Source organism: Columba livia, chromosome 4 (assembly GCF_036013475.1).
Source record: "Columba livia isolate bColLiv1 breed racing homer chromosome 4, bColLiv1.pat.W.v2, whole genome shotgun sequence".
Classification (NCBI taxonomy): Eukaryota; Metazoa; Chordata; class Aves; order Columbiformes; family Columbidae; genus Columba; species Columba livia.
This window is the reverse complement of record NC_088605.1, coordinates 1,059,097-1,074,068: the sequence shown is the minus strand read 5'-3', so window position 1 is coordinate 1,074,068 and position 14,972 is coordinate 1,059,097.

Sequence of the window (14,972 nt, the reverse complement as noted above, 5' to 3'; positions counted from 1 at the left end):
TCACTTTAAATGTCCAATAATTATTTCAAGTATTGTTGAGTTTCTGAGATGTCTGTATTCAAGAGACCAATTCAGAATATGCACTTTTCATGGCCACCAGATTTGGAAACTATGGAAAGAGATATAGGAAATATCCAGAAATATCTACAGGACTCTCCCTACAGATGTTTCACAGCTTTGTCATCTGCACGACCTGTTCTAATTGGACCCGCTTTGGGCAGTGGATTGAACTGGATAGTTTATTTAGGTCTCCACCAACCTATGTTGGTTTGTATTTTGTCTATCAGTGTGTTATATGGAGGGGTAGTGTTATCGGTACTGTTCTTTCAAACCTTTCTTCCTTATCTTGAAATCCAACTCCATGATGGCAAGTCCTGCAAATTTTTTTTCCAACCAAAAATGATGGTGCAGCAGAACGTGAGATCTTGGCCAACAAGTAGCAGATGCCACCAGCTGGAGAAGCTCAGAATTCCCAAATGAGGAAAACAGTCATGCAGCCCTGGCTGGGGCTTAGTTAAAGCAGACTGCCATCTCCCAGAGTTTCCATGATAAGTGCTGGAAAAGAGCCCAACCTACAAAGTGCAGATCTGATTACAGTTTTACTATGGTTTTGCCATTAGAGGCAGAATAGGTAGGAACATTTAAACCTGTGGTTGCCTGAAAGTTTTCACTTTAAAGCCCTATTTTCATCCGCTTACAGTGCTGTCAAAAATGAAGCAAAGCACCATGAAATGCAGGGTGTATGCCATAGGCTGGATTCCCCTGGATACTTCAGCCAAAACAGTTTCTGAGAACAAGGCTGGGGGGGAGGGAAATAAGTTGTTTTACCTATGGTAAATGATTCTGGAAACCTCCTCCTTTTAGAAAGCTGCAGTGTGGTTTTAACTTTGCACAGGCCCTCAAAATTTAGCAGGGAGTATCCTTGTTGCAGATGTGTCTTTTGGCACTGATGAGAGAATTTTCCCAGATTTGGTGGAGTTAAAAATTGCAGAGCATGTGTGCACTCAACAAAGCCTCGTAATAGATGTGCAGTTAAATTCTCTGCCCCGCCCAGGCTCCCTTTGTTCAGGGTCTGCTCCAGTTTAGATGCTTGAGAAGCTGAGCAAAGCCAGAGGTGTAGATTAGATGAGTCTAATGTCTCCTACAGCTTTGTCCATGAGAGAGGAGAAAAGCTTCTGATGACCTTTTTGGGTACAGCTCTGCTCCTTCCTGGGACAACACAGGACAGGAATTTGGCTTTGTTCCTCTGGGCAGAGAAGGTAGATGATTTCCTTGCCTTCAGCTGCCCGTCTGAGATTACTTTGAATATTGCTAACATCATGTCAAGTGTAAGAGGCAACTCTTCTGAAGGCAAAGGTTTGTGCAGCAGAGTGAGGGGTTTTGATTTTTTTTGCTTGTGTTCATAGAATCATAGAATATCTGGAGTTGGAAGGGACCCACAAGGATCATCGAGTCCAACTCCTCTTATGTTTATGTCACACAGTGTTGACATTAGAGAAGGCTGACACCTGGAGCAGATGATGGTGAGGTTTGCAATGGTCCTTAATGGACTTTCCTCTGCAGTCTCAGACCTACACATCTTCTGATAACAACTGTGTCTGAGACAGCTCCAGTTGTTCCAGGGCTTTGGACAGTTGAGAGGTTCTCCTTCCCTTCTACTCTGCCCTGGTGAGACCACATCTGGAATATTGTGTCCAGTTCTGGGCCCCTCAGTTCAAGAAGGACAGGAAACTGCTGGAGAGGGTCCAGTGTAGGGCAACTAAGATGATTAAGGGAGTGGAGCACCTCCCTTATGAAGAAAGGCTGAGGGAGCTAGGGCTCTTTAGTTTGGAGAAGAGGAGACTAAGGGGGGACCTTATTAATGTTTATAAATATATAAAGGGTGAGTGCCATGAGGATGGAGCCAGGCTCTTCTCGGTGGCAAACAATGATAGGACAAGGGGTAATGGGATCAAGCTGGAACACAGGAGGTTCCGCTTAAATTTGAGAAGAAACTTCTCAGTAAGGGTGACAGAGCACTGGCCCAGGCTGCCCAGGGAGGTTGTGGAGTCTTCTTCTCTGGAGACATTCAAAACCCGCCTGGACATGTTCCTGTGCGACCTCACCTGGGTGTTCCTGCTCCAGCAGGGGGATTGGACTAGATGATCTTTTGAGGTCCCTTCCAATCCCAAACATACTGTGATACTGTGATTCCTGTTGGCTCAGCTTCTGGAGCATTTTGAAGATAAAGACTGAAGCCTCTACATTAATGTATGGTTCTTTAATAAGGTGTGGAGGTGAGCAGAGCACAAATAGAATCATAGAATAAAATTGTAGAATTGTTTTCAGTTGGAAGAGTCCCTCAGGATCATAGAGTCCAACCATAACCAAACTCTAGCACTAAACCCTGTCCCTAAGAACCTTGTTTAAATGCCCTTTAAACACCTCCAGGGATGATGACTCCACCACTCAACAAAGTCATGAGGGCACATGCAATATTTCCCTTAGCGAGTAATTTTTCACTTAGTATAAAATTTCTTTAAGTACCTCATTTGAAAATTTTCTAACTGAAAACTTGAGTGTAATATGAAGATATCAAAATGTCTCAATCTAATCTGATTTTCTGTCCATAAAAACAGTCAAAAATGATTAGCTAATCCATTAATTTATGTTCATCAGCAGATCTTCTACAAGTGAAGAAATGAAACAAGACCATGCCATATTCGTCTTTGAGAAAACCAGAAGAGTGGGAAAGAATGACAGAACTGGTCATTAGGAAAAAGTGAGTTAATGTATTTATTGGAAATTATTTCCAAGGAAATAGTTAGCTCTTACACAATCACACACACACATCTATGGATTTAATGTGATGTCTGAGAGCAAGAACCTACCTTCTTTATGTAAACAAGAGAGGAAAAAAAACCCGAGAGTTAATATCTAGAGAATGAAATTCAAGACTTTCACCTCAGCAGCTAATGCTTAGTTGCATGCTGGGTCTAGTTCTGTCTCCACTACCTATCTGGTGGGTATCCCACACTAAGCCCGCTCTGTTCAGACTAAACTAAAACTAGCTAGGGAGTTATGTTGTCCTAAGAAATCCCTCAGGGCAGATATGAAGGTGCCTATGCTCCTTCCCTTGGGTGTAAGACACAGCCAGGAAGCTTGAACTGGAAATTGGGTACCAGACCCAGATGAGTTACACAGACATAGGTGAATTATGCAGACATACGTCTCAGTTGCAGACTTCCTGCCAGCGATTCCAGCTCATTTTACTGCCCTTTTTTCCTACAAGTAGGAGATTTTCTTAATGCACAGTGTCTTGGAGGAGCATAACTCTGATTCAGGTTGACATCCAAGCATGGAAGAAGGCCAGAATGCCACAGGCTTGATAATTTTGGACATTTTACCTTGAGTGTTATAGGTGGCCCTGTCCACCACCCACCTCCTGAGTTCCAGTTCAGTTTTTCCTGGTGACCCCTGCTTAGGGCACATGGGACACAGCTTGAATTTGGGATGTTCAGTCCCAGAGCTGAGTCACTTCTATCTAAACAACCTTCAGTGTGACTCTCTAGCTCTCTCCACTTTAGTTCCTCTGTCTGTAAAGTGCACTTATAGGCAGAAGCACTGTGGTGTTCATTGTAGATATGGAATAAATGATGAAACTCCACCTTAATGTTGCCATTATGTACCAAAATAGAGCATTCTGTGATTCTGTGGTTTTATCTCTGCAACTGAGAGCAAAGGCACGTTGCATGCAATGGAGGAGGAAAGAATGAGGGTGAGCTCCTTCTCCCCAGCTCTACTATTTTAGGCTTGAATTTAAAGACAAGCCAGCGGAAACTGGGCTGTGAGTTTCTACCGAATGTAGCCATTTTTACTGATTTGGGCACCTCCGGCTAAAAAACAAAGAAGGGGAACCCTTGTTTTTGCTGCTTCCAAAAAACACTTGCTGGAGCCTGCTGTTCCATCTGAGAGATGTGCTCCAAGATGTCACCAGGGGCTTCATGGCTTCAGCCAGCAGGCAATGCTCTTCGCTGCTGTGTTTTTCCCTTCACCGTTACTCCACCCTGCTGACCTTTAAGTGAAGCAAAGTAATAGGCTGATGAGAACACTTCCAAAGTGGAGCACTTTTCCGACTGCCTTACAACCCCTCTCTTTTCCTCTGTCTATCAGACCCAATAAGTATAAGCCTCAAACACCAGTCTCACCGGCATCTGCCAGGATAGATTTCCAAGTTTTTTTATGGGCTTCATAAAGTTGGGATCAGGGGGATTTTTCCACAGGACTTGAGTAGAAAGAAAGACTTTCTCCACCTATTTTTTTTTTTTTTTTTTAACTTTGTCTTTCATTCTTTCATTTGGGAAACGAGCTCATTCTGAGAATAAAAATAACCCCTTGATTTGTGTATTTCTTCCTTAAAACAGAACAAGACTTGTTGGTGGATCTAATAAAGTTTTTTTTCCTCTCTTTCTTTCTCTTGTGCACTGTTAGGCTGTAATTTTGTCCAGATGCCTTTGCTACTAATAGCCTCACACTTTGTGTTTTTGTATTTCATATATGCGTGTGTGCCAGGCCATCTTTTCTTGACCCATCTCACATCTTTTTGCCTTCTCCTGAAGACCCACTCTGAAGATCATCAGACTCTGTCAGCATCTTCTTCCAGTCTCTACTTTCTCACTTTCATGGATTATAATTTAGTCTTGATTATTATATTGCCTTCCCCTTCTTATTTGGTTAATTTCTGAAGAAGACACAAGTGAAGAGTTAAAGGAAGGGCCAAATAGATGGCCAAAACAAACCAAGGGACCTGGTAATAAGGTTGTCTCCACTACCTTCTCCTGGTCCCAGCCAAAGGAAAAAGAGACCCATTCACCATTAAAGTAGAGGAAAAAGGCAGTAACAAATTAAGGGAATTAAAAGGTTGTAGGTGTCAAAACATGTTGGTGCCCAAGGGCCTGTGGTGAGGGACATTGGTTATCCACCAACTGGAGGGGTCGGTAGATGTTGCCCATCAGCTGAGAGAGTTTTGTTCACAGCCCATTCCTGAGTGGCAGGTCTCTGGCGTAGGTTCCATTCTTTGTGTCTACCCAGTGTTGCTGACCTCTGTGGGGTCCTAAGGCCATGACCAAACTTCTTTGCCATGCTGGTAACACAAACAATGTAGAAACTAAGAGCAGCTCCACGCTCGTCAAGCACCTGTGTCTGTCAAGCAGGATGAAGAGCTGGTCAGCAATGTGGGATTTAGGAATGGCATGTTTGTTTTCCCTTTCTGTCTGTGTTGTCCCAGAAGAAGTCAACACAGTTCTCTGCACCTGGTTCATCATATGTAAAATAAGGATGACATTATTTCCTTCATTTGTCTTATTTAGGCCATAGACATTCAGAATGTGGCCTTTTTTGACAGGGGACCTAGGAAGAAAGAAGCAGTGGTGTTTATTAATGGTGCTGGGAGCTTCTCTACCAATGTGTGCTGGAGCCTAATCTGGTAATAGTACTCACACCATGAAACACGTGTTTCCTAGGAAATGGGAGAGGAGGAGAGCACTCAGCTCTTCCCAGGCCTGAGTCCAAGATGATGTCTCCGATGTTGCCCACAAACACAGAAAGCTGAGGATAACATTCAGTTACCTTGAGTCAGTTATCTAATTCTATTTGGGATGTCGTGGGGTACCCTAAACACATACAGGGCTGGTGGTTATGAGAGAGAGGCTAAGGAAAACCATTGTCCTTCTGGAAAGGTAGTGGGAGGCCAGTGGAAAATGGCAGCAGTTGCATTTGCTTGGACAGCTGAATTGTACCTTGAAAGATTGCTTCTCTGGAGGGCAAAGAAGGCTTTAGCATGAGATCTCGCTTGCTCTGAATTCCTGCAGAGGAGTCAGGGAAGAGGGAAGGACCAGCCCAGCAAGATCCATCCCAGGGCAATGCATCCTTTTCAGTAGAAATGATGTTCTAACTGAGACATTCCTGTTGACAAGACAGCTCCTTGTTCACCACTTAACCTGTATGTGATCAGAGACTGACTTTAAAGCTTCTGAGATTTAGGGTGAAGCTCAGTGAAACTAAAGCCAGCCAAGCCCACAGATGCCCACTGCAATACAGTATTTTTTCTGTGCACATACCTTGCCATACAGCAAACAACAGGGATTGGGGAAGAACATTTCTACTTGCTGTGGCAAGAATAAATAAGTTGGCTCCTCAGCACTGTGTTAACCCAACTTCTACGTAATCTCACCCAAGCACTTGGGTGCTAATTGACCCATGTTGTAATTGTTCTGTGTACAAACCTGTCCTCTCTGCAGTGCTTCTCAGACAAACCTGACTCAGGAGCAAACATTAGCTCCCCCAGAGAAGCTGGCTGATATTTGTGTGTGGGTTTAGTTGTTGCTACTGCTCGTTGGTTGAGGGTCACAACTTCTTCTCTCTCGAAAATAGGCTTCTCAGCTGTTTTCTCCTTCAACTGCCTCACCTTCCACCATTTGTTCCTTGACAGCGTGTCTGGACTTTTTGGGGAGGGTGTCATGAGAAAATAACAGCACAGCTGGAGCACTGGAGCCAAAACTTCAGCAAAGCAGAAGCTGTGAGGGCTCAGGGAAAAGATCTCCCTGGACACAGCAGATTGCCTGTGCCATGAGGGTCCAGGGTGCTCTGTCTTTGTCTCAACCATCTTTGTAACCCAGGTGTTTTGAGTTTACCCCTTCAGGGTCAAGGGAATCCTTCCAGTTCCCCTGGCTTGTTGGCTTTTCTTTTTTCTTGCTGTTTTTTTTCTTTTTCTGAGGGGGTTTCAAGTCTTAATGAGCTACTTTGTCCCTTAAACTAAACCCCTTTCTTGTTTCAGTTTGCCTACTCCTGTGAGATCAGCCTTCCAGATCATGCTTTAAGCTTTGGTGTTTGATTTGGCCCAGGTCATATTTACTTGAGCACTAAATAGGGGCTAACTCTGCAGAGCCCTGAGTGGGTTGGGTGTCAGAGAAATGAACCACGGGGTGCTAATGTGAGGTTGTGCCCACCATGTACTGAGCTGCCTACACCTTCCCTGGAGATGGTGGGGAGCACGGAGAGAAGGTGAACCAGATAGACTCAGGAGGAAGAAGGTGTGACTGCCAACAGCATAGAAGCACAGAATCATTTTGGTGGGAAAAGACCCTCAAGATCATCGAGAAAAGACCCATCAAGATCACCCCTGGCACTGCCCCATGTTCTGAGAACCTCATCTCCATGTCTGTCCAACCCTCCAGGGATGGTGACTCCAGCACTGCCCTGGGCAGCCTGTTCCAATGCCCCACAGCCCTTTGGGGAAGAAATTGGTCCCAGATCCAACCTCAGCCTCCCCTGGCGCAACTTGAGGCCGTTTCCTCTGCTCCTGGCGCTTGTTCCTGGGGAGCAGAGCCCGACCCCCCTGGCTCCAAGCTCCTTTCAGGCAGTTCAGAGATCAGGAGGTCTCCCCTCAGCTCCTGTTCTCCAGCTGAACCCCCCAGGTCCCTCAGCCGCTCCATCACACTTGTGCTCCAGCCCCTCACCAGCTCCGTTCCCTTCTCTCAACTCACTCCAGCACCTCAAGGCCTTTCTTGGTGTGAGGGGCCCAAAACTGCCCCCAGGAGTTGTGGTTTGGCCTCCCCAGGTCCCAGCACAGGGACAGTCACTGCCCTGGGCCTGCTGGCCACACCAGTGCTGGTACTAGCCAGGATGCTGCGTGGATCATCTCAGTAGGTTGAGAAGATGCTGAGAAGAGGAAACATCAGCAGCAAAGCCCCCTGTGCAGGGCTGAGTTGTTAACTCCATCGCCTGCCATTTCAGAAGGCAGGACGGCACTTACGAGCTCACACCACAGCCTTGCAAGGAATGGCTATTCCCAGTCAGAGAGAGGCTGGAGCTTAAATTTAGCAACATATTCAGTCTCTGCTAAATCGATGCATTCCTTAAAAGAGCTGGGCCATTCATGCAGCATATTTTCGGTTCACCACATGGCTTCTTGAAGTGATAGCCAATGAGTAATCTGAAAAGGTTCCCACTTCAATCATTTTTAATATTGCACTTTGGTCATTTTGACTTAAACGTGAGCCGTCCCAACCCCATTAAATCTGCCCGTCAACCCCTCTCGCTAAGTAAATGTCAACAACAACATAAAGCGCCTGGGATTCATTTTGCCGTTGAATCATGCATGATTGGTGGCAGGTTTTCAATCGGAAAAGCACTGGCTTCCTTTCCCTCCCTCCCTACCCGCTCCCTGCCTGACTCACTGTTCCAGTCCCTTGTGACCTTTTCTACGCTTGCCTTGTGAAACTGTCAAAGTGCCACCAAAACCCAAACGGGCTTCCAACCCAAGGGGTGTCCGAGATGAACCAGAGGGGTGTTGCTGCTAGTAGAGATGTGCAAACCATCCTAAAGAGAGAAATATGAACAACAACCCTAAAAAGGAATATTGATCCAAATTTAATAGTTCTGTTCCCAAGGAAAAAGAAAAAAATAATAATAATAAAAAAAAAAAGAAAATTAGACCTAAATCCACAGGCACAGTGGCAAAGCTGGGAAAGAATTCTTTTTTTCCTGATTTATTCCTTATGTTTCTATTCTCTTGTTCCTTTTTGACCAATATATAAAAAAAACGGGGAGGGGGGGTGTGGAATAAAAAGGTCATTTTGGGGACGGCAGCTGTCAGTGATAGTGAAGTAAATGGCTTTACTGAGATGATCCACGCGGGTGTCTCCTGTTTCCAGCAACAGATTCTTGGTCTTGTAAATCATTCTCTCTACTGCTTCTTGCCTCCTGTCCCTTTAAAATCCATCATGGAAAAACGGTGTCTGCACCATTCCCGGGGACTGTTTGGGACAAGGCTGGATGGTTCTATTTAATGTCATGTCTTTGATGAAAACTGTCTCCAAAATGGAGTTAAACAAGCCAACTGGAGAGGTGGATAAGTGTGGATGAGGGGAGCCATGCGAAGGTGCACACTGAGGCAAGGTCAAAAGTGATGCTCTTGCCGCAGGGGATAAAGCATGGAGGGGAACACCATGCCAGATATTGGGACCACCAGGAGTGAAGGACACTTGCAGAGATGCTCTGGAGGAGGGAAGGACCAGTGTGTCCTTACCAAGTGATGACAGCAGGAGAGGGCTGAGGAAGGACAGCCAGAAGAATGAACAGGAGACTCCTGGAAGAGTGGAAAGAGGGACACAGGCACCTCTACTATCTCCTGGACACCTCTGAGGAAGCCCTTGCTGATGGCACCGAGTGTTGGAGTGATCTTTGCTTGACAGTTTTAGGGCCATGCCAAGAATTTGGAGTGGTCATCAGAAACCTACTGAGCAAGTCAAGGATTGAACCAATGCCTAAGAGATCACACCAAGTCCCTATGTAAGAAGTTCTCTTTTTAAAACCAGTTCGGCTTAAAAGCCTGAGTTTTGCTTACCCTCCAAGCAAGATTTGAAGAGAACACCTATTTGCACCCTATTTTTCACATGACTCCTGGCACCCTTAGCCATGGCAATGTGCTTTTTCTCTAACATGATATGACTATCTACCCAGATGAAAGGACTCTCTTTTCCCCAGACCAAGGGAACCTGGAGCACACAACGTTGCCTACTTTTGGCTCTTTCTTGTAGCTACCCAGGGTTCTCCACAGCAGCTTTCTTGCTCACCAGCAGTGGCTGCTGTGGTTACACATGTTGTATTGCATGAGTTGCTATGAACAAAAGCACTGAGACAGACTTCAAACAATATGCATTGGTGGATTAAGCTTGGAATTCTAAAAATAAGGAGATTGTGCCCTCATATGGTCAAATGAGTGATGTTTTCTTTCTCAGATAGATGGAGGTTCCCAGGTCAAGAGTGTTGTTTACACTCACCAGTTGATCACCCTTAGCAGTGGCTGTTAAACTCTCCCTAAGTTTATTTTCCTTCCTCCATCCCAAGACATAACCCTCTTTTTTGTTTCTTTAAAAAACTTCAAGGATGCAATTGAAGATAAATAAATAATGAAGCAGCTATGAAGTGAATAGGATGAGAAGGTTGTGTGTAGTTAACTCCCAACTAGGACGTACTATTTCTTGTACCCATCACATGAGGTCTGGCCAGGTCACTGCTAGGATGGGACACCATGACAGAAAACACTCATGAAGGGTTTGCTGATCTAAAGGCTGACTTAATTCCCTAGCTCACCTCCTTCCTCTCTCCATCAGCTTTAATACAGCTTTAGGAAAGAGTTATCTCAGCAGTTGCTTCTCTCAGCAGAGATGTACAGTGAAGCAGGGATGTCTACTGAGCTGTGGTTATTGAAGACCTTCTATAAAACAGGTTTAATTGCTTGTGCCCAATCAAGCCAACCCACCCTTTTAATGTCTGTCCTTAACTGGTGCACAATATTTGCTTGTGGCCACAAAACAGCTGTTGGCTTAGTCCCTGGGGGTGGCTGGTTTTCACTGCTAGGCAAAATTATTTGTTTCTGTAAATCTGTGAATGGGACTCGTGAGGCAGAGAAGTAATGAAATAAAAATCTCAAGAGAAGATACTTGGGAACCAGCAAAATAGCTCTTCTGTTTCTGTTCATCCATAAGAGGCCTTTGATTGCCAAAGGGAAGTACATCTGGAAGGAAGAATGTAAATCTCACTGCCCTTCCAGCCCTCCAGTCCTCTTGTCATCACGACCCAAGAACATGACCTTAATTTTCACACTTCCTACTTGGCATATGGCAGAGGTACTCAATAAATGATGTGGTTGATCCATCCAGCCACCCATCCAGCCAGCCACCTTTACTGTTTCTTCTCCAACATCTGTAGTCCTGTTTCCGTCTGATATGGACAGAGGGTCTTGTGTATAAATTTTGGTGCACCGAAAGGATGTTTTGGTATCTCTTTTATATCCCATAGATGTTACTGATGGACCTCTGGGAGTACATGGACCAAAAGCTGAAATTCATGGATTTAACATACTCGTTCACAGAAGTTTCCAAAACTGCAACAGCAGTAAAAAAGTTTCATGAAACTTGTCAGTCTCTATTATAACCCCTCATCACATGATTGACATTAAGAAACCTTTCTTGTGAGTCAAGTAGTATGTGGGGGAGAAGAAATTGATTTGGATCAACAAAATTTACAGATGAATTTAAATGAAAACATGTTGATCCGGCTGTGACAAATGTCTTTAATAAACGCAGCACAAGCTCCCAATGTTCTAAAGAGCTTTCTTGGCAAGGTGAGGTTGCCATTAAATCTGGAAGAGAAGGATTTTGTGAACGGGAATTGTACCGCTGCCCTGATCCGCTTTGGCAGGAGCCTCCTGGAGGCAGAAGGGAGAGAGACAGAGAGGGAGAGACCTTGAGGAATGATCTGCAGATGGGATAATATTAACAATTACACCACGAGAGCCGCGTCAGTGGAGATGGCGGGTTCCTCTCCAGCGTGTTTAGCAAACTGAAGTTCAAGTGGATGGTGAAGAGTTTCTGGGAATCACGGGGCTGAAATAGATGGTCCCCAGTCATTTGGAGTGGGCTCAAGGCTGTGCTGTACGCTAATGGACGTGAGGAATTCTGCTGCAGAAAGCATGATATCATAGGAATGTGGGGATGGAAGGGATCTCAGTGGGCCGCCTCATCCATTTCCATGCTTTGTTGCAAGTTCAGGTATAGCTCAGGCATTCCTGACAGATGTCTGTCTAGCACATACATAAAAATCCCCAGTAAAATTTCTTTAGGCAACCTAACTCAGTGCTTCACCATCCTTGTCGCTAACTGGTTCTGTTTTCTTTTTCACTATCAAATTTAAAGCTGCTTTTCTGTGATTTAAACCCACAATCTCCTAAGTGATACCCACTCAACATGGAAATGAGATGGTTTCTCTCTTTGCAGATGACTTTCATGTGTTTCAATACCATTATCATGTCTTTCCTCAGTCCTCCAAGCTCTAGACTAAACAGTTGTGGTCTGTAACCTTATTCCCTGTTGTATCTCCTCCTACATCACACTGCATGCAATCATGCTCTATATAAATAGAAGAACGGAACGGAACGGAACCGAACCGAACCGAACCGAATAGAATAGAATAGAATAGAATAGAAGTATTTCTGTTGGAAGGGGCCTATAACAGTCATCTAGTCCAACTGGCTGACAAATTCAGAGCTGACCAAGTTAAAGCGTGTTATCAAGGGCATTGTCCAAATGTCTCATGCACACATAATTCATCATGAGACATTCTTTATTGGCATGGCATGGCTCTCAAAAACCCTACCCATGCAATCGGTTTCTGTTCCAGACTTGGAGATCCTGGTCGCTATGTCATTAATAGTAACTAGCAACAAAAATACATGTAAAAGCAGTCATCAAAATGATATTACTGCAAACCCAATAACTACTCTCCTAATCATTTGTACTATTCAACCTCATTCTGTCCATCAGTTGCTTTTCTATGCAGTTAAAAGGTCATGTCTTGTGGCTGCCCCTTTAACCTGAAAGTCCAGTTTAGAGACAGCAAGACGTCACTAAATGGCAGCTATGGCAAATAATTTTTAAGTTCTCCGGGCATATTCCAAAAAAGCACTTAGGATACACATTGCCTTGCTGTCTTTAGCCATCTGAAAGTTGGGGATCTAATTTACAATACTGCTCAAGGTTCTTTCTCTGGTGTTGACTCCCAACTTAATCCACATGATTTTATACACCAGTTTCAGACAGTAACAAATCACCACACAAAACCACTGATCTTTCTGAGTAACTGAAAAGGAAAGCTAAATGGTTGCTTTACCCTACCTGCCCAACTTTCAGAGAGGAACCAAACATTAGGTGTTTCTGAAATTAGTGTTTAACATATGACCAGTAGTTTAATTGGATAGAAGGATGAACAAATAGAGAAGGAAGGAAGGAAGGAAGGAAGGAAGGAAAGAAATGAAAGAAGGTGGAAAAAACAAAGGATGGATGCAAGGGAGAACGAAGGAAAGATAAGCTTATTCTCTCACTAATTTCACAAGGTTCTTCTTTGCAAAATGTCCCGTTATCAAGGTCATTGGCTTCTGCTTGCAGAGAGAGGACAAAAAGCTGTAGACAAGAGTGAAAGAAATGGGGAGACGGTGAGGACAGAACACATAACTAAATTTCACTTGAAACCTTTTGTGACAATGCTATCCACAAGAGCTTCAAAGCCAGACTCTGGAGCTGTGAGGAGTTTCTATCTGGATACAGAAGACTTATTTAGCTAAGAGCTGTCTATATAAAAAGAGAGCCAAAACTCCAGTTTCAGCACTATCACAGACAACAGATTCTAGGAATCAATCTCTGAAATGCTTTGCTTCCATCTATAATAGAGGAGCAGTCAGCATAGGGCCTTAGATGACAAAAGACAAATGGGGCCTTAAGGAAGAAAAGACAAAGCTTCTCCAAGTTAATGCATGGATTTGGTGCAGTTCAGAGAGGCCCAGTGGGGCAAGCAGGCTGAAACGCAGATGTTCTTCCAAAGCTGCCTCGAATTGGAGTCAGCATCTGGGGAAAGGGTACGACAGAAATCACTGGGATGCTGCACTATCCAGATCAAAACCACATGAAAGCAGGAGGCTATTTTTGCAAAGAGGGAAATTCCAGAAGGGAAATGGAGTATCTGTGGCTGACATCACTCCCCATCCAGGCTAAACTGATGGGTGGGAGAAGATATCAGCACTGACTTTAGCATCCCTGCTGCCTGATACACAACCAACCAAACCAGCAGCCCATAGCCCTCAGAGAGGAACCAGTTGTCTGATCCCATTGCATGGAGGAGATCAGTGATAGGATGGAACAGCACTTGGGGAAGCACAGTAGCTCTGCCAGCCGAGCACAGCCTACAGGAGCCATCTACCAACACTTACAGCTCCTCCGGAATCCTCCCACAGACTTCTGCTACCACAAAATCTGGGAAGGCTTGAGTTCATTTTCTTTTTAATATTATTATTTTTTTTCCCCCAACATTCATAATTTTCCAGAGCAAAGCTCTGCCACATTTTTTTCCAGCATCTGTTTCTCAGAGCTCTCTGAGGGTGAGGCAGAGGTCCTTTCTGACCCATGCTTCCTCAGGTCCAGGACACTTTGTCTCCTGAAGTTTCCATTCACAGGGACATGGGGAAGAGATAAGGGGGCTGCAGCAGATTTATTATATTGCAGGAAGACAGACCTGGAGAGTTTGGGAGCAGGTTAAGTGGCATTTGTCTCTCCTCTTCCAGCCTTCCCATTGCACCACAGGACAGATAATGCAGATAACATAAGCATTTGCAGAGACATGACGGGTCAGATGCAGCCTTCAACATAGATCCAGATATCCTGTCTGACATCTGACAGGAGTCATAGGATCACAGAATGGTTTGGGTTGGAAGGGACCTTCAGATCTCCCGCAGTGCCACCCCTGCCATGAGCAGGGACATCTTCACCAGCTCAGGTTGCTCAGAGCCCCGTCCAGCCTGGCCTGGGATGTCTCCAGGGATGGTTCATCTACCACCGCTCTGGCCAACCTGGGCCAGGCTCTCACCACCCTCATTGTAAATAATTTCCTCCTCATGCAACACAGATAGCATAAAAGTTCAAGACCATTCAGATTGCTTTTCTACAGGGAAGACCTGATGAAAGTGTGTACTTTTAATTAGTGAAGTAATTTAGGACTGGCAAATTCCGTAGGCACTAATATACAGGATTTGCACTGGAGAAACAGCTAGGAGCACAGTGAGGAACTGGATGTAGGTCCTTCCTTTGCTGCTTGACAGCAACATCAGCTCACTAGGGGAGCTAAGGAAAGCTCTGAATCTGTTCCAATCTTAGTATTGAAAGGTCTCAGTGAGTAGTTTAGAAGCCCACAGAAGGTCACTTGCATTTGGCCTTCTGTCACTCTCTGCCTTCTTATAGCATGGAGACATTAGCATTTATTTTCTTCACCCTAGGCCTGTCTAGACTGAGCACTTTGGGTCAGAATTATCTCATATGTACAGCACCTGGCACAGCAGAACGCGGGAGCTTGCAGCTTCCAGGCTACTCAGAAATAGCTCCATG